The sequence below is a fragment of the Carassius carassius genome, chromosome 21 (assembly GCF_963082965.1).
Source record: "Carassius carassius chromosome 21, fCarCar2.1, whole genome shotgun sequence".
Taxonomy (NCBI): domain Eukaryota; kingdom Metazoa; phylum Chordata; class Actinopteri; order Cypriniformes; family Cyprinidae; genus Carassius; species Carassius carassius.
The window spans coordinates 466,559-475,000 of NC_081775.1; the positions used below are offsets into that span (position 1 = coordinate 466,559).

The window sequence follows — 8,442 nt, forward strand, 5'->3', positions numbered from 1 at the left end:
TCTCCTTATCTCAGGATTGGATAGACACAGTATTTCCTTTCTTTCCTCACTGAACAAAATCATCCTCAGTGCCTGAAGACTACAGTACTAGTACTTTAGGAGTACAGTACTTTAGTACAGTTTTAAGAATTTTTTCACAACAGATTCATTAATACACATCGGACTCAGTGTGCAAGGTTTCATTGAGTGACGAATTGTAAGGATGATAAATACAACAAAAGCATTCAAAAATGTCAGACTCCAGTGTGCGGTGACCTTAACTCTGCACAACTAGTTGACTTATGAATCTCTAGACAGAATTTACCCACTTTCATGTTTTTCACACTCTCATGATTGTTTTTCCCCCCCACAAGGCGCTGCCACACCGCCGAGGACAAACACCTCCCAACACTATAGTAAAGTAGTTCATACAAAGTCTTCTGAAGCCATAAGACTATTTTTGTATACATCTTATTCTGAATCCGATAATTAACCAGATGTTGTTGCATCTTTTCCAAAACTGGAGTAATGTGCTTTTATTTGTACTAGTAAGGAGCCTCGCAGCTGCATTCTGGACCAATTGAACCAGATTGGCTCACTCCCAAATAAAATGCATTACAGTAGTCCAAACGGGAGGAGATAAGTGCATGAATCATGATCTCAAGATCAGCAACAAACAAAAAGTATTTCATTTTCGCAATAGTCCTCAACTGAAAGAAGAAACTTTTTTTTCTGATGATTGAACGTTACAGCCTGGTCAAAAATTACACCCATATTTCTTATGTGGGACTGCACATTTGTTGTCCATGTACCCAACACATCGTTTATGTCACAGTCAGCCTTATTTGGCTTAAAAATTACTTCAGATTTACTTGCATTTAGCTGTAGGCATTTTTGCTCTAACCAGCCCTTCACCTCCTCAAGACATAATAACAAAGATGAATGAGAAGTTGATCCTCCTGATCTAAAAGGCAAATAAATCTGAATATCATCAGCATAAAGATAAGACATACTGTGTTTTTTTAAAAATAAGGCCTAAATGCAGCAAAAATAGTAAAAACTGAATAGGCCCCAAAATAGAGCCCTGAGGTACTCCACAGTCAATAGAAACTGAAGTGGAAGAAAACCCTCAATAAAAAGGACTGTCCCTTCAAATAGGAAAACCATTTTAAAACAGTACCTCTTAGACCCACAACATGATCTAATAAGGATATCATCTATTAGATCAAAAGTTGTACTAAGGTTGAGCATAATTAAAGCTCCTCGTCTACCAGAGTCTGCAATGAGTAACAAATCATTGGAAACTCTCAATAAAGCTGATTCAGTGCTGTGTCCTGCCCTAAAACCAGACTGAAACGCATCTAGCACATCATTATTAGCCAAAAAAGCCATTCACTTCTTCGTCTGAAGCATGGCAGGGAGCTAGAGGATGCAGTGTCTCGTTCCCTACTCAGGGAACCATGGTTACATTCTTAACCTGAGACGTTCCCTTTCAAGGGAACTTTGAAATGTGTCCTCTAGGGGTAGCTATGGTGAACAGTATATCCACGCCGCCATGCTGAGGGGAGTGCAGGCCAGAATCATGGCAAGCACTAAGTACCAACTCTACCATTTCCATGGGAGTTGCCCCTGGGACGTTTAGACGGCTGTCTGTGACAGTACCCCTTACGGCCAAAGGCCTAAGCTACATACCCAACTTAATTGTTAGGGCCTCGGCCCGGGGTAGAGCTGAAGGCTTGGAATCAAGAAAGATTCGGCTAAGAACCTAGCATTTTATACTAAGTGTTGCTACACAGGGGCAAAGAGTATAGAAGTAACAAGAGGCGAAACTCAATAGAACGTTCCATAGCAACAAACGTACCCATGCGCAGAGCCGCAGCTCCGCCATCTTGGACTGAACGCAACACAACTGTCATAGAATTGAATGATACCGGTTCCAATTCAAAAGCGGTTGAGGGAATTAAATAGTAGTTTCTAGTTTTTAATATCTCTATAGCAGACATCCCATGTCTCTAAAATGTGAAACACAACTTGTTCAGATTTTTAGCTTTCATTTTCTTGCAGTTATAGAGTAAAATATATTTTGTAATATGTATGTATATATATATATATATATATATATATATATATATATATATATATTTTTTTTTTTTTATATATAGAGTATAAATAATTATATTTTTTAATTTGTACATTTTAATAAACTCAAACTTATATAACTTTTTTTCTGTTTCACTTTCATAATTTATTTCACTTCAACAATAACCTAGCAAATGTCTTCTTTAAAACAAGACCGTAAGTCTATATTCCAAAGCATTCTTGAATTACAACCATTTAAGTTTGGATAGTGATTTTCATGTTTATGCGAAAAAAGGGTGACAGTTAAAGGGTTAATTTAGTGATAACAATGAATTAATAAAGCGGTCATTTGCCAGGTCAGGTGTTCATATATCTCTGAAAATATGCGATTTAACAAGCCCATATCGAGTCTTGACCCAATTTTGACCAAATACATAACGTTAGCAAACTGTTACTGTGGTCATGGGATAGCTTACATAAACGTTACAGCACCTGTTATCGTTGACGTTAGCTCACTTTAACGTTGATAAAACACTTTTCTATTTTACCTCTCTGAATCTTTGGGGAATCTAGCCTATGAAATGCTAGTTGCTTGGTTGTACACTGATAGTTGTTGATGGCAGAACACTGTTTTCTTTGTTTCCAATTTACAGGGTGGACTATTGTAATGGGCTCCTCACCGGCCTTCACAAAAAGACCATTAGACAGCTACAGCTCATCCAGAACACTGCTGCCAGGATTCTGACTAGAACCAGAAAATCTGAGCATATCACAACAGATGTGCTAAAACACTAGTCACATTTAAATCTAGACTCAAAACCCATCTGTTTAGCTGTGCTTTTATTGAATGAGCACTGTGCAATGTCCGAATTGATTGCACTATATTTTCACTGTTTTTTAATTTTATTTTTTTAAATTTTTTTTATGTAAAATCATTTTCTAACTGTTTTTAAATGTTTTAATCATTTTAAAAGTTTTAAAATTGCTTGTTTTATTTTTGTTATTATTTTTCTTCATGATTATTTTACTTTCTTTTATGTAAAGAACTTTGAATTACCATTGGTTACGAAATGTGCTATATAAATAAACTTGCCTTGCCTTGCCTTACAGACAGTTCTGCCAACGTTAAGCCGTTGGTTCAGTCCAAAATGGCGGCAGCGTGATAGCAGCGCCATCTAGCGATTGTTGTCAAAACTGCAACGGAGTTTCGCCTCTTGTTACTTCTATACTCTTTGACAGGGGTTATCACTTGCTTTTGCATAAGCTTGCTGAAGGAGCTGTCTCAACAGAACAACAACAGCGCGCCTTCGTCTCCCTGAACTTCTCGATCACCGTCTCAACTGAAATACCGAAAAGGCCTCTTCTATTTCTTTTCTATCTCTGTATGGAGATCAGGTAGAAATGGAAGGCTCATCTGAGCTGGAGGGCTATGGTCAGAAAGATAACGCTTATCGAGGCGGCCTCACGGCGTCACCTTGTTAGCACACTTTCATAGCAAGTCTAACTTTGCCGTGGCGCGATCCATAACCTCCAAAAGATCTACATACGCAGGGCAGGAGAATTGAGAAGGCTCAGCCTCAGCTTCTTCACCATCCTCAAATATATACTGCTTTTCCTGGGTAAAAACCCAGCAGAGCACTAACCTCAGTATCAGAAAGTGTTAAAGATATAACATCATCCTCCCGAGGCTCTCTCTCGTCCGCCGCCAACAAGTGCGAAAGGGAAAGTCCCTCTCTGAATCACTCAGACAGATCCACCTCAAATTCTCATAAGCTCATTCTCCTCAGTTCCTCGGCAGCTGCGGGTCCTGTCCAATATTGTTTAAATACAGGGCAGCTTTGAAATTGGCAGATAATTTGTGAAATACAAAGGGTTCAGTTCAGACTTATTGAGTAGGAGCTGAATGACCGCTTGCTTAAGACACGATGGAAAAAGACCAGTAGAAAGGTTACAGTTCACAGTTCATAGATGTAATACATGGTCCAATAAAGTCAGCTGTCACACCAAGCAAACCTGAAGGCAAAACATCCCAACTGGTAGCTGGGTATTTCAGTTGAGCAATAATATGAATAATATCGACAGATGAAACCAGATCAAATTCATCAAAAGTTTCGACATTATTAGAGTCGTCTGCTACCTTTCCATCAAAAATCCCAAAACTTGGAACTAATGTTTTTTTTTTTGTTTTTTTAGAGAAAACATTTAAAAATTTTCACAATACTATGCAGATGAAGGTATTGTAACAGCATTTGGATAAAAAAAAAAAACTATTAATAGTTTGAAACAATTTTTGGTGAGTTTGAGTGCTGTGATATAATATTTGGAAAATAGGCTGCTTTAGCATCCTTTACAGCCAGAGTCACCAACCCGTCGATCGCGGTCGACAAGTCGATCTTGGAAGCATTTTAAGTCGATCAAGATTTTTCAAAATCAAAATCACCTATTGTGTGTAGTAAATTGTGTCTAGAGGAGGGGGAGGGGTATACCTGTCCAATCAAATAGCCTATAGTTTACATATAATGTCTGTAAAACAACCGCTTGCTTTATACTTTCGCCTGGCACCGCAGTTGCCACACCACACCTCCCAAAACACACGAGACATTTATACATGACACAGCTGTTTTAGACTGAAAACCAGACCATACAACTGATTTAGACGCGGGTGCCGGTGTGATGAGATGTACTAATAGCCGTCTGCTTGGGCATTATTGTTTTAGGCCTATAATTGATTGATTATTGAGGTAATAGAGGTGTCACGGTTTGCTGAAAAAAAACGAACCGTTTGGTTCACCACACACGGTTCGGCACGCGCTTCAACTTAAATCTGACAAAGCATCTGTAATATCATCTGTAATATGGCTTGGTATAAATGGCATGTAAAAAAACAGGGTTCAGCTAATAAATCTTTCTGTTGATGCATGCGCATTCTGGCTTCCCAGACATTACAAAAAAATGAGAAGAATGAAAAAACTCTGGACAAATCAAATCACTCTTGTTCAACGCGAATGCTGTATATGAGCAGTAATTTATTCCGTCATCACCTGGGTGCTGATATCTGTGTTTAAACTAAACTCATTTAAGCTTTGTCAGAGGACACGAGCGCATATATAAGCTCGCTCTGAAGTATTTTGTTTAAATGGACAAAGTCACACAAAAATCATTTCAAAATGCCTGTTTTTGGTAAGTATCCTACAGCAGACATAGCCAGCTGAACATAGGCCACTGGCTCAGTGCATTCTCTTAAAGTGACAGTCTTTATATTAATCAAACAGCAACAACAAAGAAATCACTCACTGCTCCTGATTAAAAAGCTTGTGTAACTTTAATAAAGAACAATCTTTAATTTATACAGTCAAATATGCGATGCTGTTTTACTTTTGATTACATTATTCAATTTCTATAGCTAAAAATGAACTTAGGTCATATTATAGCATGTATAATAAGTAATAAATAAATAGTAAGTCTTAGATAAAAGCATTTGCTAAATGCATAAATGAAAATGTAAACATAAGAGGAGTGACTAGCCCTCATTTCATTTGGTACATTTACACTGAAAGTAACAGGCATATGATCCGAAATGCAAACATCATTAATATCAACATCACAAATGGACAGCCTTGAGCAAAAAACATCCAAAGTATGTTATTTCTCAAGGGTAGGATCACAGACATGCTGAATACATTTAAATGAGTCCACCAGGACCGAAAACTCCTTGACTATAGGTTTCCCAGGACAACAGATAAATATTAAAATCGCAAATTTTTTGATATAATCCGACCACAATAAAATGGAGGATAAAAAAAATATTTAGATCCCAAATCCTAAGAAAATTCTTGGACAAAAGCCTGGCTATACTTTGGAGGTCTATAAATGACCACACCCAAAACAGGCTTTAAGAACTCCAGTCTTAACAATTGAGCTTCAAAGCTCGAGTAGTTCATGGTCGATAAACGGTGAGATTTAAACTACTGTTTGCACACTCACACTGTAGCTAAACCCCTACCACGACCCACTGATCTTGGGGTATTAATTAAATTATAGTCAGTTGGACAAAGTTCATCTCATAGACTCTACTCATCCACATTTATCCAATTCTCTGTGATGGATAAAAAGTCCAAGACATTATGTGAAATAAAATAACTCTGTTTGAAATTGAGCATGCATTACCCAGCAACATCTTTTAAGTCTGTGAAACCATAGAAACGACAACTGTAAAAGCGCAACGCCGACGAATCCATCTGTCTAAACTGGCAGCAAACATGAACGGCGCCAAGACCAAAACTCTGCCGCAAACCCCGCATTGCCATCTTCTCTTGCAAACTGCACCACATTGTTACATTCAGTGACTTTCTGTTCCCTTATTTGGTCATCTTCCTTTTCTTGTTTGGTTAATTGATTATTCCCCACCTGTCTCCATTCACCTGATTTCTCCCTTGCGTTTAAATACCCTGTCTTTTGAGTTCCTCCTTGTCCGTGATTGATGTTAGTTAATGTGTTAATGTAGTAGTGTTGTATATTGTCTATGTTATCTCTATCGATGTTCAGTAAACTCCTCTTTTGATTAAAACCCTCCTCGAGCGCTTGATTTCTATGCTAGCAGAAATCACGGACCAAAAAGTGTAGTTTATTTAGAAGCGTTTTTTCTTTCTTTTCGTTTTGTTTTCCTCCCTCTCCCGGAATGGCTATTCCAGCAGTCCGACTCCTATGCCTGGAGCAACTGGACCGTTCGCTGGAGGACCATACCAGGGACTTTCTCGATCTGGCGTGCCTTACCCGACCGCTTGCTCTCTTATTTCTTCTACACTGGCCTGAGCGAGCGGTGTAAGGCACGCCTACCGGCGAACGGTCCCAGAGAGGATTTTGCCGCCTTCGTGGAGTGGGTGCTGGAGAAAAATCTACGCTGGTTCCACCCAGCCCTGAATTTTCTGTTTCTCCGCTGGTTCCGTCCAGCCCTGAATCTCCTGTATTCCCTCCCAGCCTCCCTCTCTCATCTCCTCCTAGACCGGCCAGTTCCTCTGCTCCACTTCCGCCGGTTCAGTCCAGCCCTGTATCTCCTGTTTCTCTGCTGGCTCTGTCCAGCCCTGATCCTCCTGTGTTTCCTCCCATCCTCCCTCTCTCATCTCCTCCTAGACCAGCCAGTTCCTCGACCTCATCTCTGATGGTGCCAGTCAGTCCTGGCGCCATCTTTTTGGTGGCAAATATACACTATCCACTGACAAAGTGATGTCAGATTGAGGTACATTTCTATTAACGAGGCACTGCTGCAACTGCTTAATGAGCACCTGACGACAACACCCTTAATGAGCTTGATCGATACATTGATCTGACTGTGGATGAGTGATTGAGAGATAATGGGTTTGACCTAGAAAGAAATAATAATATGTGAAGAGAGAAAGAAAAGGAAAGAAAATGGAATTCGGTGCAAGTGAAGGGGAAGGAATGAGAAATGAACAAAAAAGAGGCCAGGCCTAAAAATAGAGTAGTTCATGCAGAGAATGGATAGAGAGGAGCAACACAATCCTGCAGAGTCGACACGTTGAGTGTGTGCCTACAATTCAAGCACAACACACTCATTCAGCCACTGTTATACACACACACATATACACACACACACACACACACACACACACACATTTGATTATTTTATTTGGAATGAAAAATACTAATTAGAACAACAGCATCCAAATATTCACAAAGAGCCTATTATGTTTCACCTGACAATAAAGACAATGCAAGTTGCAACCACATTCAAAGAGTAGGCTATGGATAAAGGTGACATCGTCTTCTCCAAACATGCAGACTGCCTATGATTGCTGACACAGAACAATATCTGGCTGTTTGCTTAGAGCTCTTTTTACTCAGTCCAGCAATCTGCAAGCCTCTGACACATAATCTGTGCACATGTCCCAAGCTACCAAAAATAAGAATAACCAGTTTGATCCTGTAACCACACACTGCCAAAGCATTTGTTAATGACTGATACTTTAACATTTTCTCAGAAAAGCACAAATCCATGTAAAGATCAAAACAACAGCCCACTTCCAGGATCAGAATGTTCTTAGAAAGTTCATTGATGACTACGATGTCTGGAGTGTTTGGGTATTCCCTGAGAACACTTCTAAGAGAGCTTATATTATTATCATTCAAGTTTAAAAACCAGCTAATTTTAACAGTTTTGTTTGTATGTATTGCACTTTGTCCAGATACTTTGCGCAGTTCTTGAGCCGTTATGTTTACGATGCGATCATGACGCGCGATGTAAAGTCCTTTAAACGCGGGGCATCCGTTCAGTATATGCGCTGTGGATTCCATTATCTTATCGCTGTGTAGTAAGCAGAATGGTTCGTGGTGTTTTGGGAACCACAAAGAGAGGTTGTATTTGGT

General features: G+C 39.3%; 1 protein-coding gene across 7 annotated transcripts in view; it reads right to left on the reverse strand.

The window, feature by feature from the left end:
• magi1a (membrane associated guanylate kinase, WW and PDZ domain containing 1a) overlaps positions 1 to 8,442 on the reverse strand; it is a 59,467-nt gene that overhangs the window by 23,776 nt on the left and 27,249 nt on the right. The window lies entirely within an intron of this gene.